The 19704-nt window shown below is 54.4% G+C and overlaps 1 protein-coding gene and 2 pseudogenes across 1 annotated transcript in view; all 3 read right to left on the reverse strand.

Annotated features, from left to right (window-relative positions):
- The window catches only part of RNF167 (ring finger protein 167), a 280393-nt gene that overhangs the window by 32146 nt on the left and 228543 nt on the right, over positions 1 to 19704 (reverse strand). The window lies entirely within an intron of this gene.
- Positions 1976 to 2138, reverse strand: LOC147678756 (small Cajal body-specific RNA 16; annotated as a pseudogene).
- Positions 10182 to 10344, reverse strand: LOC147678757 (small Cajal body-specific RNA 16; annotated as a pseudogene).

A 19704-nucleotide genomic window follows, 5' to 3' on the forward strand; every position in this document is an offset into this window, starting at 1 on the left:
AAACATCTGTGGTGCAATGCGTCCTTCTATGGACCAACAACACACTCCAATCACAACTCAAGCAGTTTAGGCGGTAGGGAGGTAAACCAAAATCATTTGTGAAAACTAAAACATAAACCCCAGCACTGACTCTTGAGTAAGGCTCCCAGCATGTTCTATCACCCCCACCAAATGTCTAGAACAAGCATTTACAATGCAATGGCCTCGTCTTTAGAGCTATTGGCATTGCTCATGACATTATTTTTGTTTTTAAAAGATATAATTAAATGGCATTGTCATTTGCAATGCCAATAGCTTAATCTCTCGCAAAGGCGAGACCTATTGCATTTGCACACACACACACACACACACAGACACACAGAGCCACACGCACTCACACACGGACCCACACACACACACACACACACACACACAGAGAGCCACACACACACAGAGAGCCACACACACACAGAGCCACACACACACATACACAGAGCCACACACAGAGCCACACTGAGCCACACACACACAGAGCCACACACACACAGAGAGCCACACACACATACAGAGAGCCACACACACACACACACAGAGAGCCACACACACACAGCGAGCCACACACACACAGAGCCACACACATACAGAGCCACACACATACAGAGCCACACACACACACAGAGCCACACACATACAGAGCCACACACATACAGAGCCACACACACACACAGAGCCACACACACACACAGAGCCACACACACACACAGAGCCACACACACAGCCCCGCACACCCACATAGAGCCCCGCACACCCTCAGAGCCACACACACACACACACACACACACACACACACACACACACAGAGAGAGCCACACACACACACACAGAGCCACACACACACACACAGAGCCACACACACACCCAAACACACACAGAGCCACACACACACACATACACAGAGCCACACACAGAGCCACACACACACAGAGCCACACACACACACACACAGCCACAAACACAGAGAGAGCCACACACACAGAGCGAGCCACACACACACAGAGCGAGCCACACACATACAGAGCCACACACACACACAGAGCCACACACACACACAGAGCCACACACACAGCCCCGCACACCCACATAGAGCCCCGCACACCCACATAGAGCCACACACACACATAGAGCTACACACACATACAGAGCCACACACACATACAGAGCCACACACACATACAGAGCCACACACACATACAGAGCCACACACACATACAGAGCCACACACACATACAGAGCCACACACACAAACAGAGCCACACACACATACAGAGCCACACACACATACAGAGCCACACACGCACACACAGAGCCACACGCACAGAGCCACACGCACAGAGCCACACGCACAGAGCCACACGCACAGAGCCACACGCACAGAGCCACACGCACAGAGCCCCACACACACACAGAGCCACACACACACACACAGAGCCACAGCCACACAGAGCCACACACACACACACAGAGCCACAGCCACACATAGAGCCACACACACAGAGCCACAGAGCGAGCAACACACAGAGCGAGCAACACACAGAGCGAGCAACACACAGAGCGAGCAACACACACACACAGAGCGAGCAACACACACACAGAGCGCACGCACATCGGGGGCAGCTACTGCCTTGGACTTTGCCTCAGTTTTAACATGGACAGCTAAGAAGAAGACAGTCTCAGTTACGCAAATAAAAATGAAATTACAAACAGAACAGATGAAACAAGTTGAACAGATTTCGTAAAGACGAACGGACTAAGCAGCCAAGTTCACAAAACCCGCTTGAGATAATTAGTTTAACGTTACTTCGACAGTATTCCCTTTACCAACTGTTGTTTTGGAAGTGCAAGAAAGGCTCTATGTACCTTTTTCCAGGTCATCTGCTGAGCTACTAAACCAGGCTAAATGTATACACATCTAAGTCCTAGGTTAGTTCACCTAAACGCGTGTTTGCAGTATCATACATGATCACCAAACTGCTGCTAAGATGTTCACACCTGTTACTGCACAAGCCCCTCTTAGGTTGTAGCCCTTTGATTTCTCTAGGTCCAGGACTGGCTGCCTTGGTATCGAACTCAGCCACACAAGAGCCATCCTCCTTGACCATGTGCTCCATCACTAGAGCGAAATTAAATATCCCCACACACATGCAAGAACAGGCAGTAAAGCAGTTTACACTTAAAATAAAATCAAACAGAAAAAAAAATGACGTGGGTTTATGCCGGGCACGTTCCCGGGGAGTGTAACACGGATTACTTTAATTCTTTACAACTTCCCCCAAGGGCGCTATATAAAACCACTCAACAGACTACAAATATAATTTGCATTCCTGCTCGTAAGAAGTTCCTCGCAGCCCAGGTATAAAGCACTAGCAAACGCCCCGGATAATTAAAAGGAAAAAATACGAAACAGTGCAGGAATGTTAAAGAATTCTGTGCGCCTGTCCAGGAAGCGCAGCACGTTCCGGTACTCCCTTACACATTTGGTCCAACTCTTATCTGAAATGAAAGGCTGTATTTTGCCTACAACACCCTGCCCCAGAGATTTGACCCCGGCCGGCCAGGGCTTGCGCCACAGCCAGTCAGAGACCACCACTCCTATGTAAAGTCGACCCCTGCTCGCCCTCTAGGTAACGCGGCGCGGGCAGTCAGGCCTATCTCGGAGGACATGTGTGAAGCATTTGCGCACGCACCCACCAACAACAACCTCCCGGGCCCCCCCCACAAAAGGAACTCCACACCAAATATATATATGAAAATCGTCTTTGTATTACGAAGGACACATAGGAACATACACCTTACAAGGGGCTCGAGGTACGGCAGGGGTTACAAGGGGAAAGAACAGGGCAGGGCCAAGGGGCCCCTGCCAGGAGTAGGCACATGATCGATCTAGCATTAGAACACATGTTCACTGGGAGCTTCCTCGGACTAGGACTAGGACACAATCACCAGGAGCTTAGCATAGAATACGTCCCGCCCCGGGGTCTCATAGAACCAGCAATAGAACTCACTCTAACCAGCATAGACATACATGAGGCAAGGTTATACAGGAGGGAAGGAATGGCAAGGTACATAACACAACAGAGGCCCCCATCAGCAGGGCAACACATAATCAGTCTCAGCAACACATTGATAATAGTCAGTAGCGCCCCCTAGGCCAGATGGCCTTCCTGGGGCGAGGGCGCCTTAGAGTCTCGGAGTCCTGAGTGGGCTGCAAGGGGCCCAGGGCAAACCTAAACGTGGCAGCGGCCCACTAAGTGCTGGGCCGCTGGGGGACTTGGACATAGCAGGGTCCGGGACACGTGGTGGGGCCACTCGGGGCCCAGGCAGGGCCAGGGACACGTGGTGGGGCCACTCGGGGCCCAGGCAGGGCTAGGGACAAGAACTGCAGGCAGGCGGGGCCCCCCTCGGGGGACCCGGCATCACTGGGGGCCCCAGGGGCCGTGACGGAGCCTCACGGGGCTCAGGGCAAGAACTGGGCAGGCGGGGCCCCCCCTCGGGGGACCCGGCATCAATGGGGGCCGTGACGGAGCCTCGCGGGCTCGGGATCAGAACTGGGCAGGCGGGGCCCCCCTCGGGGGACCCGGCATCACTGGGGGCCCTTCGGGCCTCGAGGCACACGCGTGCTCGCGCTGGAGGGGAGGGGCGAGCACCGACAATGTGCTCCGACGCCCCGCCTCCCCTCCGGCAGCACTCACCGTCGGCGGGCAGACGCGCCGGTCCTCCTCGCTCTCCGGGGCTCCCTCTCGCTCCTGGGGGCCCCCGGGGGGGAAGCGGCAGTGGTTCGGGTGGAACGCAGGGGCGCGGAGTAGGCTCCCGCCGACCCCTGCCTTCGTGGCTCTCTCCGGTCGTCCCCACAGCTCCCCGGGCCGCCGGCCAATCAGAGCGCGGCCCGGGGAAACGTCATCAGCTCAGCCCGGGCCGACAGCCAAGCAGAGCGCGGCCCGGGGGCGGGCTTCACGCAGGGTCCCGGGCTGCGGCGGTGAAACACAGGGGAAATTGACGAGGGCCCGGCTCCCTCGATAAGGCAGCCAGGAAGGCAATAACGCGAGGTAGGCACTCGCTGGGGGCTCGGGCCCCCTCCCACGACAGGCATATGCCGGGTGGGCACCGGCTGGAGGAATAGAGCGCTCCTAGCGCTGGGGGCAGAACGGCAGCGCCTCGAGGCGCTAGGACAGCCGGATGGCACCGCCCCAAGGCGCTAAGACGACAGGAAAGCGCTCCCAAGCGCTAGAAGCGGGAATGAGCGCCACAAGGCACTAGGATAGCAGGAGAACGCTCTCAAGCGCTAGGGCCATAGAAAGCAGGGTCCATAGGAAGTCCAGGAGTTCAGGGGGGAGCACATCAGCTTGTAGAAGGGAAAAAGGGACATCAGCAGTGCAGGAGCAGGGCAGGGCCCAGGGAGGCCAGCCAACCCTGAGCCCACGCAGCAGCACGACCCTGGGAGGGTTCCAGGCAGGACGAGCAGGAAGAGAGGAAGAGAGAGAGAAGAGGGCCCACCCCCCTTTTATACAGGAGCTCCCTTTGTCTCCAAAAGGGGCAGGCAGGGAGAGAACCAGCCAGAACTGGTTATAAGGAATTTCATGCTACTGGCCAGGTCAGGGGCACTGGACGCACCCTAGGGGGTGGGGCCAGCCTGGTGGGGAAGGCCCAGGCGGCTTCAGCCAATCATACACCAGCACACCTACTGCACACATGCACCCAAGTCTAGAAGTGGCACTTCCCTTCTAGTCACACACATGATGCATACATCATCTTGTAGCATTCAACCTCACGAGCGCACACATACCAAACACGACCCGGCACGCCCCCACGCATCAGGAACTACCAGGGCCACATCCATTCCCCATGCATTCCTATGGGAGGCAGGTCTCTCTCACCACACACACACTCAGAGGGGGAATCACCATTCCCCGGACACATATACTAAGCACCAAACTTCAGGGGCGGACCTGCCAGACGGGCCAAGTCCAACACATGCCCCTCCCAGCCCAAACGCAGGGCAGACCAATCACTACCGTGATGGACTTCCCTGCTGCAGGGCGATAGAATTTGGACGCGGCCCGCACCGCCGGACCGATAGACATACACAGACTAAAAATAATAAAAGTTAACAAAACAAAACAACAACAAAAAAAAAGAAAAAAAAATGAAGACATAGGCCCAACCAGGCTACCCACCTGGTACTCCTGAGTTGTCCATGACTAGGACCAGGCCCTAAGCCATCCAGATACCACTGGTCCCTGCTAATCCGAAGTGGGGGGTGGTAACCCCGGGCCCACAATAGCCCTTCTCCACTCCCTTTCTCAGGGTAGCCACGACTACCACTGTTCCTTCCACCTAGGGTCCGCACCCCCAGGCTTGCCAGAGGTCACGGGCAAGAATGCCCCACCCTACCTCTACTTCTGAGGTTCCGCGTTCTCCCAGGAGAAACACCCTCAGAACACACTTTCCTACCAGTCTTGGAACTTCCTCCCTCCACTGGTCTTCCACCTGGGAACTAAGCGTTCAGCTCTCCCCAAGGCAAGCCGCGGCCGCGCCAGCAGGTCTTCCTTGTCCGGGATACAACTTAACATACATTCAGCCAGGGCGACACCTGACGCCTAAAACACAACAGGAATACCACTTAAGATAAATTCAGCCAGGGCGACACCTGACGCCTAAAACGCAACAAGAGGAGTCTCAGTGTTCAGCTCTCCCCAAGGCAAGCCGCGGCCGCGCCAGCAGGTCTTCCTTGTCCGGGATACAACTTAACATACATTCAGTCAGGGCGACACCTGACGCCTAGAACACAACAGGGATACCACTTAAGATAAATTCAGCCAGGGCGACACCTGACGCCTAAAACGCAACAAGAGGAGTCTCAGTGTTCAGCTCTCCCCAAGGCAAGCCGCGGCCGCGCCAGCAGGTCTTCCTTGTCCGGGATACAACTTAACATACATTCAGCCAGGGCGACACCTGACGCCTAGAACACAACAGGGATACCACTTAAGATAAATTCAGCCAGGGCGACACCTGACGCCTAAAACGCATCCAGCGGGATACGGAACACATGATGCGTCAACCACATTCAACGGGGTAAGGAAGGACAGGATTATCGGTGATTCAGCAAGCTCCCCATCCCAGAGAACTTACACTCCATTACTCCGTGCACCTCAACATTCATCCACACACCGTCCCCTAGACTGGTAAGACAGTTTTCCACCGCCCCTGATTCCTCAACCCGACCCTCGGGGCACAGGTACCATTACTCTAGGGACAAGGACCCTTCACATTTGAACACAATTACACAACCACCACTGGATCCCACCCTCCTGGTGAATCCAGAAAACCAAATTACACTAGGGAGATGATTTACCCTCCCAAGCTAGGGGCACCTAACTCACAGTGCATACGCACACATTTTTCCACAGAACGGACATTTAAGTAACCTTAAAAAAACTCTCCACAGAACGGGTATTTCTATTAATCATTAAACATTTCCACAGAACAGACATTTTCAGCAACCTGACCCGACCCATGTGGCACAGGTATCATTACTCCAGGGAAGGGACAGGGACCATGCACATTGAACACAATTACGCTGCCACCACTGGATCCCACCCTTCTGGTGAATCCAGAAAAACCCATTGCACTAGGGAGTTGATCTACCCTCCCGAGCTAGGGCCACCTAACCCATAGCGTACCAGAATACATTTTTCACAGAACAGACATTTAAGTAACCTCTTAAAAGCAATAATCTCCTTTCTTTGCGACCATTTACAATGCAGAGTTTTGTAGGGAGGCCAGTTATCGTTGTGGTACTGCGCAAACACAAGTCCGGATCCCACCGCTAGCCACCAGTGTAGGAAATGGGACCCCCGGCCGGCCAGGGCTTGCGCCACAGCCAGTCAGAGACCACCACTCCTATGTAAAGTCGACCCCTGCTCGCCCTCTAGGTAACGCGGCGCGGGCAGTCAGGCCTATCTCGGAGGACATGTGTGAAGCATTTGCGCACGCACCCACCAACAACAACCTCCCGGGCCCCCCCCACAAAAGGAACTCCACACCAAATATATATATGAAAATCGTCTTTGTATTACGAAGGACACATAGGAACATACACCTTACAAGGGGCTCGAGGTACGGCAGGGGTTACAAGGGGAAAGAACAGGGCAGGGCCAAGGGGCCCCTGCCAGGAGTAGGCACATGATCGATCTAGCATTAGAACACATGTTCACTGGGAGCTTCCTCGGACTAGGACTAGGACACAATCACCAGGAGCTTAGCATAGAATACGTCCCGCCCCGGGGTCTCATAGAACCAGCAATAGAACTCACTCTAACCAGCATAGACATACATGAGGCAAGGTTATACAGGAGGGAAGGAATGGCAAGGTACATAACACAACAGAGGCCCCCATCAGCAGGGCAACACATAATCAGTCTCAGCAACACATTGATAATAGTCAGTAGCGCCCCCTAGGCCAGATGGCCTTCCTGGGGCGAGGGCGCCTTAGAGTCTCGGAGTCCTGAGTGGGCTGCAAGGGGCCCAGGGCAAACCTAAACGTGGCAGCGGCCCACTAAGTGCTGGGCCGCTGGGGGACTTGGACATAGCAGGGTCCGGGACACGTGGTGGGGCCACTCGGGGCCCAGGCAGGGCCAGGGACACGTGGTGGGGCCACTCGGGGCCCAGGCAGGGCTAGGGACAAGAACTGCAGGCAGGCGGGGCCCCCCTCGGGGGACCCGGCATCACTGGGGGCCCCAGGGGCCGTGACGGAGCCTCACGGGGCTCAGGGCAAGAACTGGGCAGGCGGGGCCCCCCCTCGGGGGACCCGGCATCAATGGGGGCCGTGACGGAGCCTCGCGGGCTCGGGATCAGAACTGGGCAGGCGGGGCCCCCCTCGGGGGACCCGGCATCACTGGGGGCCCTTCGGGCCTCGAGGCACACGCGTGCTCGCGCTGGAGGGGAGGGGCGAGCACCGACAATGTGCTCCGACGCCCCGCCTCCCCTCCGGCAGCACTCACCGTCGGCGGGCAGACGCGCCGGTCCTCCTCGCTCTCCGGGGCTCCCTCTCGCTCCTGGGGGCCCCCGGGGGGGAAGCGGCAGTGGTTCGGGTGGAACGCAGGGGCGCGGAGTAGGCTCCCGCCGACCCCTGCCTTCGTGGCTCTCTCCGGTCGTCCCCACAGCTCCCCGGGCCGCCGGCCAATCAGAGCGCGGCCCGGGGAAACGTCATCAGCTCAGCCCGGGCCGACAGCCAAGCAGAGCGCGGCCCGGGGGCGGGCTTCACGCAGGGTCCCGGGCTGCGGCGGTGAAACACAGGGGAAATTGACGAGGGCCCGGCTCCCTCGATAAGGCAGCCAGGAAGGCAATAACGCGAGGTAGGCACTCGCTGGGGGCTCGGGCCCCCTCCCACGACAGGCATATGCCGGGTGGGCACCGGCTGGAGGAATAGAGCGCTCCTAGCGCTGGGGGCAGAACGGCAGCGCCTCGAGGCGCTAGGACAGCCGGATGGCACCGCCCCAAGGCGCTAAGACGACAGGAAAGCGCTCCCAAGCGCTAGAAGCGGGAATGAGCGCCACAAGGCACTAGGATAGCAGGAGAACGCTCTCAAGCGCTAGGGCCATAGAAAGCAGGGTCCATAGGAAGTCCAGGAGTTCAGGGGGGAGCACATCAGCTTGTAGAAGGGAAAAAGGGACATCAGCAGTGCAGGAGCAGGGCAGGGCCCAGGGAGGCCAGCCAACCCTGAGCCCACGCAGCAGCACGACCCTGGGAGGGTTCCAGGCAGGACGAGCAGGAAGAGAGGAAGAGAGAGAGAAGAGGGCCCACCCCCCTTTTATACAGGAGCTCCCTTTGTCTCCAAAAGGGGCAGGCAGGGAGAGAACCAGCCAGAACTGGTTATAAGGAATTTCATGCTACTGGCCAGGTCAGGGGCACTGGACGCACCCTAGGGGGTGGGGCCAGCCTGGTGGGGAAGGCCCAGGCGGCTTCAGCCAATCATACACCAGCACACCTACTGCACACATGCACCCAAGTCTAGAAGTGGCACTTCCCTTCTAGTCACACACATGATGCATACATCATCTTGTAGCATTCAACCTCACGAGCGCACACATACCAAACACGACCCGGCACGCCCCCACGCATCAGGAACTACCAGGGCCACATCCATTCCCCATGCATTCCTATGGGAGGCAGGTCTCTCTCACCACACACACACTCAGAGGGGGAATCACCATTCCCCGGACACATATACTAAGCACCAAACTTCAGGGGCGGACCTGCCAGACGGGCCAAGTCCAACAGAGCCACACACACAGCCCCGCACACCCACATAGAGCCCCGCACACCCACATAGAGCCACACACACACATAGAGCTACACACACATACAGAGCCACACACACATACAGAGCCACACACACATACAGAGCCACACACACATACAGAGCCACACACACATACAGAGCCACACACACAAACAGAGCCACACACACATACAGAGCCACACACACATACAGAGCCACACACGCACACACAGAGCCACACGCACAGAGCCACACGCACAGAGCCACACGCACAGAGCCACACGCACAGAGCCACACGCACAGAGCCACACGCACAGAGCCCCACACACACACAGAGCCACACACACACACACAGAGCCACAGCCACACAGAGCCACACACACACACACAGAGCCACAGCCACACATAGAGCCACACACACAGAGCCACAGAGCGAGCAACACACAGAGCGAGCAACACACAGAGCGAGCAACACACAGAGCGAGCAACACACACACACAGAGCGAGCAACACACACACAGAGCGCACGCACATCGGGGGCAGCTACTGCCTTGGACTTTGCCTCAGTTTTAACATGGACAGCTAAGAAGAAGACAGTCTCAGTTACGCAAATAAAAATGAAATTACAAACAGAACAGATGAAACAAGTTGAACAGATTTCGTAAAGACGAACGGACTAAGCAGCCAAGTTCACAAAACCCGCTTGAGATAATTAGTTTAACGTTACTTCGACAGTATTCCCTTTACCAACTGTTGTTTTGGAAGTGCAAGAAAGGCTCTATGTACCTTTTTCCAGGTCATCTGCTGAGCTACTAAACCAGGCTAAATGTATACACATCTAAGTCCTAGGTTAGTTCACCTAAACGCGTGTTTGCAGTATCATACATGATCACCAAACTGCTGCTAAGATGTTCACACCTGTTACTGCACAAGCCCCTCTTAGGTTGTAGCCCTTTGATTTCTCTAGGTCCAGGACTGGCTGCCTTGGTATCGAACTCAGCCACACAAGAGCCATCCTCCTTGACCATGTGCTCCATCACTAGAGCGAAATTAAATATCCCCACACACATGCAAGAACAGGCAGTAAAGCAGTTTACACTTAAAATAAAATCAAACAGAAAAAAAAATGACGTGGGTTTATGCCGGGCACGTTCCCGGGGAGTGTAACACGGATTACTTTAATTCTTTACAACTTCCCCCAAGGGCGCTATATAAAACCACTCAACAGACTACAAATATAATTTGCATTCCTGCTCGTAAGAAGTTCCTCGCAGCCCAGGTATAAAGCACTAGCAAACGCCCCGGATAATTAAAAGGAAAAAATACGAAACAGTGCAGGAATGTTAAAGAATTCTGTGCGCCTGTCCAGGAAGCGCAGCACGTTCCGGTACTCCCTTACACATTTGGTCCAACTCTTATCTGAAATGAAAGGCTGTATTTTGCCTACAACACCCTGCCCCAGAGATTTGACAGATAATTATCACGTTTCACCACAAAATAAACCCTTCAGCGAGCTCTTTTCCCCACAAATCCCCCGAAGGCCCGGTCACTCGGCCACCAGCTCTTACCTTCCTTCTTGGCCTTCGGTGCCATGTTGAGTGTGAAAGCCATGTTGGGGGTACGGGGTCTACCAGCTAATATCACAGGGACTTGCTCAAAGAACTCTCGCGAGATCACTAATCCAATCGTAAACGTTGCAATGCAACTAACATTATAGACGTAATTTTTCGTTGGGGCTTGATATGCACGCTGGTGAACATTTCAAAAGCGGATATCCGGAGACCTATCCAGCCGACCTTTGTCATAAATATTTATAAAAGACAACTAAAATATTGCCAAGTTGCTATGTTGGGTTTGACTTCCGACATTTTATGTAATTGCTACTAGACACAGTTATTCAAAGAAAAAGTCAAACAGCTTCTCTAGGATATACGAGGAGGAGAATATAACATATTTTGGGAGTGCGGAATGTTCTGTGTTACGTGGCTAGCCTTAACATCTCATGTACTAGCCAAGCGATGGAATAAACGTATCAAGTAAAACAACAAGTGTAAACCCGAAGGAACCAAGACCCGTCCTTTTCAGACTGGCGGCGTGTTTTTTGTTGAGTGACTGAAGACGTCACAGAGAGAAAGGACAGCAAAAAACACGCCCCTCAATCCGAAACGGACGGGGCTTAAAGGGACAGACACCGCTCTTCTCCAATGGCTGGCCGTCGTTTAGGAAGCCAGCCAATGGTGAAGAGCTAGCTCGTTTACCTCCGTACTAGAAAATTTTAAATCTCGCCAGCGAGCCTACGCTAGCCGAGACCTAAAAATTGGGCGAAAAATGATTCTTAATACATATTTCTTTAAATATACTTAACTGCAATTCCTAGGTTATAGGAACAGTTTTGGATAAAACAGAGGTCTCCAACCTGTTGTGTAGTAAGAGCTCAGTCCGTGCAATGACAATCTCCTCCAGTTACTAATATTATTAGAGTTTTAATAGTGACCACATCAGACAAGATTCCTTTAGTGGCCACTGTATGCAAGATCAGCAGCAGGGATCGCCTCAGTGCATCAGACAGGGGGGGCCAAAAGAAATGTAAAAAGATGCGAAGTCAACGTGGGGTGGATCTAGAATGGAATACAGGACCGCCAACGCGGCAGGGCCTGCTGAACAATATTAGGAATAATAATAAAATAATATAAATGGAAAATAATCAAAGACTCCCCTGCCGCTCCGCTCAGTCTGACGGCCGGCTCGCAGGGCCGGAGGGGGATGGGCCATCAGGGCAAGGCTCAACACCCAATCCAGAGGCTGCTCTTATAGCATGAGAGCAGCGCCAGGATTGGTCTGAGCGGCCTCGTTTGAACTGGAGCCTGCAGCATTTCCCCAACCCGACTGAGTCACACAGCCGAGCTGGAGAAACAAGTGCAGGTGTGGTTAGCTGGCCTAGTACGGCTGGCCAAACACACATGCGCATTTATAAGTGCACACTCCTCCTCCCTGACATGCCCGGCCCGCCCTATACTTATTGCGGGGCTCAAACAGACAGCATAAATAAAATGATAACATTGTGTTATCATCTGTAGGTGCGGGCGGTGAGGCGGTGCTCCTTCGCCATTACGGAGGAGCCGCCCTGCCACTAATAGTGTAAATAATTGTACCTCAGCATTACTTCTATAAATCAGCAGTTTAGCCCCACGTCTCCATAGACAGCACCACCTCTACTTGTGGCTCTCCCTGCAGCCAGCAGGCTCGCCGCGGATGGCCCTGCAGCCAGCAGGCTCGCCGCGGATGGCACGGCTGCCAGCAGGCTCCTTGCAGCACCCCCGCTCTCCCTGCACCAGGCTCCAGCAGCTCTCCCTGCAGCTGGTTCCTGCATCTCTCAAACAGGTCTCCCTGCAGCTCTCCCTACAGCAGGCTCCTGCAGCTCTCCCTGCAGCTGGTTCCTGCATCTCTCAAACAGGTCTCCCTGCAGCTCTCCCTACAGCAGGCTCCTGCAGCTCTCCCTGCAGCTGGTTCCTGCATCTCTCAAACAGGTCTCCCTGCAGCTCTCCCTACAGCAGGCTCCTGCAGCTCTCCCTGCAGCTGGTTCCTGCATCTCTCAAACAGGTCTCCCTGCAGCTCTCCCTACAGCAGGCTCCTGCAGCTCTCCCTGCAGCTGGTTCCTGCATCTCTCAAACAGGTCTCCCTGCAGCTCTCCCTACAGCAGGCTCCTGCAGCTCTCCCTGCAGCTGGTTCCTGCATCTCTCAAACAGGTCTCCCTGCAGCTCTCCCTACAGCAGGCTCCTGCAGCTCTCCCTGCAGCTGGTTCCTGCATCTCTCAAACAGGTCTCCCTGCAGCTCTCCCTACAGCAGGCTCCTGCAGCTCTCCCTGCAGCTGGTTCCTGCATCTCTCAAACAGGTCTCCCTGCAGCTCTCCCTACAGCAGGCTCCTGCAGCTCTCCCTGCAGCTGGTTCCTGTATCTCTCAAACAGGTCTCCCTGCAGATCTTCCTGCAGCAGGCTCCTGCAGCTCCCCCTGCAGCTGGTTCCTGCATCTCTCAAACAGGTCTCCCGCAGCTCTCACTGCAGCAGGCTCCTGCAGCTCTCCCTGCAGCTGGTTCCTGCATCTCTCAAACAGGTCTCCCTGCAGCTCTTCCTGCAGCAGGCTCCTTGCAGCTCTCCCTGCAGCAGGCTCCCTGCAGCTCTCCCTGCAGCAGGCTCCCTGCAGCTCTCCCTACAGCAGGCTCCTGCAGCTCTCCCTGCAGCTGGTTCCTGCATCTCTCAAACAGGTCTCCCTGCAGCTCTCCCTACAGCAGGCTCCTGCAGCTCTCCCTGCAGCTGGTTCCTGTATCTCTCAAACAGGTCTCCCTGCAGATCTTCCTGCAGCAGGCTCCTGCAGCTCTCCCTGCAGCTGGTTCCTGCATTTCTCAAACAGCTCTCCGTGCAGCAGGCTCCTGCAGTCCCCGCCTGCAGGCCAGCCCCTCAGCCTCTCTGAGGCGGGACGGTTTCCAGCCGGGCCACATTCCTCGCACTCGGGGGAGGCGCCGCAGCCTGCAGGGGATGTGCTCAGCCCCGCAACATTCCTTTCACACCTCGACCCCATCCTTTCCAGGGTGGGTGCGGGGCTGACAAGCAAACCAAAAGAGAAGGAAGGCCTTCCTAGCGCCTTACAGACCTGAGCGGGAGTCGAGGCGCTATAAGGCACGCCCCCACTGAGAAGGGAGAGGCCCGCGTGCTCACCAGCTGCTTTATTCTTCTGAGAAAGGAAAGGCGGCACTTTAGGGCACGCAGCCCCAGCCTGCTTTAAATGCAGGGCGTTTGTTATGAGCCTTATTTCACTGTGCACTTTTCAAGGAGTCAAATTCCCGATTTAAAATTATTAACAGAGATTAGATGAACTTTAACGCGATAAAGGCGATTATTAAATTCATTTGATACAATCTAAATGCAGGGGTAAGGAACCCGCTCGATGCATTTAGAGGTAAGGAACCCGCTCGATGCATTCAGAGGTAAGAAACCCGCTCAATGCATTCAGAGGTAAGGAACCTGCTCGATGCATTCAGAGGTAAGAAACCCGCTCGATGCATTCAGAGGTAAGGAACCTGCTCGATGCATTCAGAGGTAAGGAACCCGCTCGATGCATTCAGAGGTAAGGAACCTGCTCGATGCATTCAGAGGTAAGGAACCTGCTCGATGCATTCAGAGGTAAGGAACCCGCTCGATGCATTCAGAGGTAAGGAATGCATTCAGAGGTAAGGAACCTGCTCGATGCATTCAGAGGTAAGGAACCCGCTCGATGCATTCAGAGGTAAGGAACCTGCTCGATGCATTCAGAGGTAAGAAACCCGCTCAATGCATTCAGAGGTAAGAAACCCGCTCAATGCATTCAGAGGTAAGGAACCTTCTCGATGCATTCAGAGGTAAGGAACCCGCTCAATGCATTCAGAGGTGAGGAACCCGCTCAATGCATTCAGAGGTGAGGAACCCGCTCAATGCATTCAGAGATGAGGAACCCGCTCGATGCATTCAGAGGTAAGGAACCTGCTCGATGCATTCAGAGGTAAGGAACCCGCTCAATGCATTCAGAGGTGAGGAACCCGCTCAATGCATTCAGAGGTGAGGAACCCGCTCAATGCATTCAGAGATGAGGAACCCGCTCGATGCATTCAGAGGTAAGGAACCTGCTCGATGCATTCAGAGGTAAGGAACCCGCTCGATGCATTCAGAGGTGAGGAACCCGCTCAATGCATTCAGAGGTGAGGAACCCGCTCAATGCATTCAGAGATGAGGAACCTTCTCGATGCATTCAGAGGTAAGGAACCCGCTCAATGCATTCAGAGGTGAGGAACCCGCTCAATGCATTCAGAGGTGAGGAACCCGCTCAATGCATTCAGAGATGAGGAACCCGCTCGATGCATTCAGAGGTAAGGAACCTGCTCGATGCATTCAGAGGTAAGGAACCCGCTCGATGCATTCAGAGGTAAGGAACCTGCTCGATGCATTCAGAGGTAAGGAACCCGCTCGATGCATTCAGAGGTAAGGAACCCGCTCAATGCATTCAGAGGTAAGAAACCCGCTCAATGCATACAGAGGTAAGGAACCTTCTCGATGCATTCAGAGGTAAGGAACCCGCTCAATGCATTCAGAGGTGAGGAACCCGCTCAATGCATTCAGAGGTGAGGAACCCGCTCAATGCATTCAGAGATGAGGAACCCGCTCGATGCATTCAGAGGTAAGGAACCTGCTCGATGCATTCAGAGGTAAGGAACCTGCTCGATGCATTCAGAGGTAAGGAACCCGCTCGATGCATTCAGAGGTAAGGAATGCATTCAGAGGTAAGGAACCTGCTCGATGCATTCAGAGGTAAGGAACCCGCTCGATGCATTCAGAGGTAAGGAACCCGCTCGATGCATTCAGAGGTAAGGAACCCGCTCGATGCAGAGGTAAGGAACCCGCTCGATGCATTCAGAGGTAAGGAACCCGCTCGATGCATTTAGAGGTAAGGAACCCGCTCGATGCATTCAGAGGTAAGGAACCCGCTCAATGCATTTAGAGGTAAGGAACCCGCTCAATGCATTCAGAGGTAAGGACCCCACTCAATGCATTTAGAGGCAAGGAACCCGCTCGATGCATTTAGAGGTAAGGAACCCGCTCCACGCATTTAGAGGTAAGGACCCCACTCAATGCATTTAGAGGTAAGGAACCCACTCAATGCATTTAGAGGTAAGGAACCTGTTGGATGCATTTAGAGGTAAGGAACCTGTTCAGGTAAGGAACCTGTTCGATGCATTCAGAGGTAAGGAACCCGCTCCATGCTTTCAGAGGTAAGGAACCCGCTCCATGCATTTAGAAGAAAGTACAGGAACCTGTTTGATGCATTCAGAGGTAAGTAACCCGCTCCATGCTTTCAGAGGTAAGGAACCCGCTCCATGCTTTCAGAGGTAAGGAACCCGCTCCATGCATTTAGAGGTAAGGAACCCGCTCCATGCATTTAGAGGCAAGGAACCCGCTCGATGCATTCAGAGGTAAGGAACCCGCTCGATGCATTTAGAGGTAAGGAACCCACTCGATGCATTTAGAGGTAAGGAAGCCGGTCGATGCATTTAGAGGTAAGGAACCCGTTCAATGCATTTAGAGGCAAGGAACCCGCTCAGTGCATTTAGAGGTAAGGAACCTGCTCTATGCATTTAGAGGCAAGGAACCCGCTCGATGCATTTAGAGATAAGGAACCCACTCCATGCATTCTAAATGCAAAACTCCTTCTGATCAAGTCAAAATGACGACTGATGTTTGGAAGGAGAAACAACCTCAGTAATGAAACAACAGACCAGGTGGGACACTCCAGTACTCTCTCATGGCTCTGCTAGTACCCCATCCTCCGACCGAGAGGCGTGTTGGATCTGCCCCGCTGGGACCCATACTCTCTCAAGGCTCAGCTAGTACCCCATCCTCCGACCGAGAGGGGTGTTGGATCTGCCCCGCTGGGACCCATACTCTCTCAAGGCTCTGCTAGTACCCCATCCTCCGACCGAGAGGGGTGTTGGATCTGCCCCGCTGGGACCCATACTCTCTCAAGGCTCTGCTAGTACCCCATCCTCCGACAGAGGCGTGTTGGATCTGCCCCGCTGGGACCCATACTCTCTCAAGGCTCTGCTAGTACCCCATCCTTCGACAGATGAGTGTTGATTCTGCCCCGCTGGGACCCATACTCTCTCAAGGCTCTGCTAGTACCCCATCCTCCGACCGAGAGGCGTGTTGGATCTGCCCCGCTGGGACCCATACTCTCTGGAGACTCTGCTAGTACCCCATCCTTCGACAGATGAGTGTTGATTCTGCCCTGCTGGGACCAGTACTCTCAGAAGGCTCAGCTTTACTCCCTTCTCTGACAGAGAGGTGGGTTGATTCTGCCCCGCTGGGACCAGTACTCTTCTCAAAGCTCTGCTAGTACCCCATCCACTGGGACATGTTACTATCGGATTTCTTTGGGAATCTTGCTTTTACAAGCTCAAACTGAACGGACCCTTCAGACAGGAGCTAGGGCGCATGCACGTACGGCCCTAGGAATGTGGAAGGAAGCGACGCCTGGTGCATTATCTGAAGGTGGACCTGCACTCCCCTTGACCTCTAAGTCGGCCTGCCCCTTTTGGAAGTCTGCCTGGAGCCCGTCCAACTTTTACAGCTGGTTCTCGGTGCCTGTTATCAATAACTGATCATCAACACGAGGCAGCAGAGAGTCCTCAGTAAACAATAGCTCATTTTGGGGTCAAGAGTCAAGTCACTTCCTGTGGTGTCACTTCCTGCCAACTCTACGACTGCAGTGTAATAACGCCACTACTGCACTCACAGGCAGATACTTGTAATGCCAAGTTCAGCTCTCGCACCTCGACCTGCCCGTCGCCTCCTTTTCAACTTCCTGCAACAGATACGAAGGGGAACCTCGGAGGGGACCTTCGGGGAGGGAAGGGGGAGGGGGTGAAATTGATCAGGCTATATTTGGTTATCTGCCATCAGCCAGGAGGGAAGTAATGCTCCGCTCAGGGACGTCCCCTCGGACTCACTCAGTCTCTGCAGCCTGCATCAGAAACAAACCAGGAAACTCCAAGCAGTTTCCTGTGTCTGACATCACTTCCTGCCAAAGGAATGAGCCTGCAGACCAGGGACAGCTGGCAAGAAGGTGCATCTGGGGCATTTTAGGATAATCCCAGATTGTAGCCACCAGCATCTGGCGAGCTGGGAATTTAGACCTCACGCTTACAATGTCCAATGTGAAACGAACAGTCCTAGAATGGAATGTGTGGTTGGAAAAAAGATCAGAGTGGTAGAAGGCGTCACAGTAGGAAAGAAGTGCCCCCTGCAGGTACTTGTACTCTGTAGCTAGCTCTGGGAGGTCACAGTAGGAAGGAAGTGCCCCCTGCAGGTACTTGTATCCCGTAGTTAGCTCTGGGAGGTCACAGTAGGAAAGAGGTGCCCCCTACAGGTGCTTGTGTGTTGTAGCTAGCTCTGAGGGGTCACTGTAGGAAGGAAGTGCCCCCTACAGGTGCTTGTATTCTGTTTCTAGCTCTGAGGGGTCACAGTAGGAAGGAAGTGCCCCCTGTAGGTGCTTGTACTCTGTAGCTAGCTCTGGGAGGTCACAGTAGGAAGGAAGTGCCCCCTGTAGGTGCTTGTATCCTGTAGCTAGCTCTGAGGGGTCACTGTAGGAAGGAAGTGCCCCCTGCAGGTACTTGTATGTTGTAGCTAGCTCTGGGGGGTCACAGTAGGAAGGAAGTGCCCCCTGCAGGTACTTGTATGTTGTAGCTAGCTTTGAGGGGTCACTGTAGGAAAGAAGTGCCCCCTGCAGGTGCTTGTATTCTGTTTCTAGCTCTGGGGGGTCACAGTAGGAAAGAAGTGCCCCCTGCAGGTGCTTGTATTCTGTAGCTAGCTCTGGGAGGTCACAGTAGGAAAGAAGTGCCCCCTGCAGGTGCTTGTATGTTGTAGCTAGCTCTGAGGGGTCACAGTAGGAAGGAAGTGCCCCCTGCAGGTGCTTGTATTCTGTAGCTAGCTCTGGGGGGTCACAGTAGGAAGGAAGTGCCCCCTGCAGGTGCTTGTATGTTGTAGCTAGCTCTGGGAGGTCACAGTAGGAAGGAAGTGCCCCCTGCAGGTGCTTGTATGTTGTAGCTAGCTCTGGGAGGTCACTGTAGGAAAGAGTGCCCCCTGCAGGTGCTTGTATTCTGTAGCTAGCTTTGAGGGGTCACTGTAGGAAAGAAGTGCCCCCTGCAGGTGCTTGTATGTTGTAGCTAGCTCTGAGGGGTCACTGTAGGAAGGAAGTGCCCCCTGCAGGTGCTTGTATGTTGTAGCTAGCTCTGAGGGGTCACTGTAGGAAGGAAGTGCCCCCTGCAGGTGCTTGTATGTTGTAGCTAGCACTGGGGGGTCACAGTAGGAAGGAAGTGCCCCCTGCAGGTGCTTGTATGTTGTAGCTAGCTCTTGGAGGTCACTGTAGGAAGGAAGTGCCCCCTGCAGGTCCTTGTATGTTGTAGCTAGCTTTGAGGGGTCACTGTAGGAAAGAAGTGCCCCCTGCAGGTGCTTGTATTCTGTAGCTAGCTCTGAGGGGTCACAGTAGGAAGGAAGTGCCCCCTGCAGGTGCTTGTATTCTGTAGCTAGCTCTGAGGGGTCACAGTAGGAAGGAAGTGCCCCCTGCAGGTGCTTGTATTCTGTAGCTAGCTCTGAGGGGTCACAGTAGGAAGGAAGTGCCCCCTGCAGGTGCTTGTATGTTGTAGCTAGCTCTGAGGGGTCACAGTAGGAAGGAAGTGCCCCCTGCAGGTCCTTGTATGTTGTAGCTAGCTTTGAGGGGTCACTGTAGGAAAGAAGTGCCCCCTGCAGGTGCTTGTATTCTGTAGCTAGCTCTGAGGGGTCACAGTAGGAAGGAAGTGCCCCCTGCAG

This window comes from Lissotriton vulgaris, chromosome 12 (genome assembly GCF_964263255.1).
Source record: "Lissotriton vulgaris chromosome 12, aLisVul1.2, whole genome shotgun sequence".
Taxonomy (NCBI): Eukaryota; Metazoa; Chordata; class Amphibia; order Caudata; family Salamandridae; genus Lissotriton; species Lissotriton vulgaris.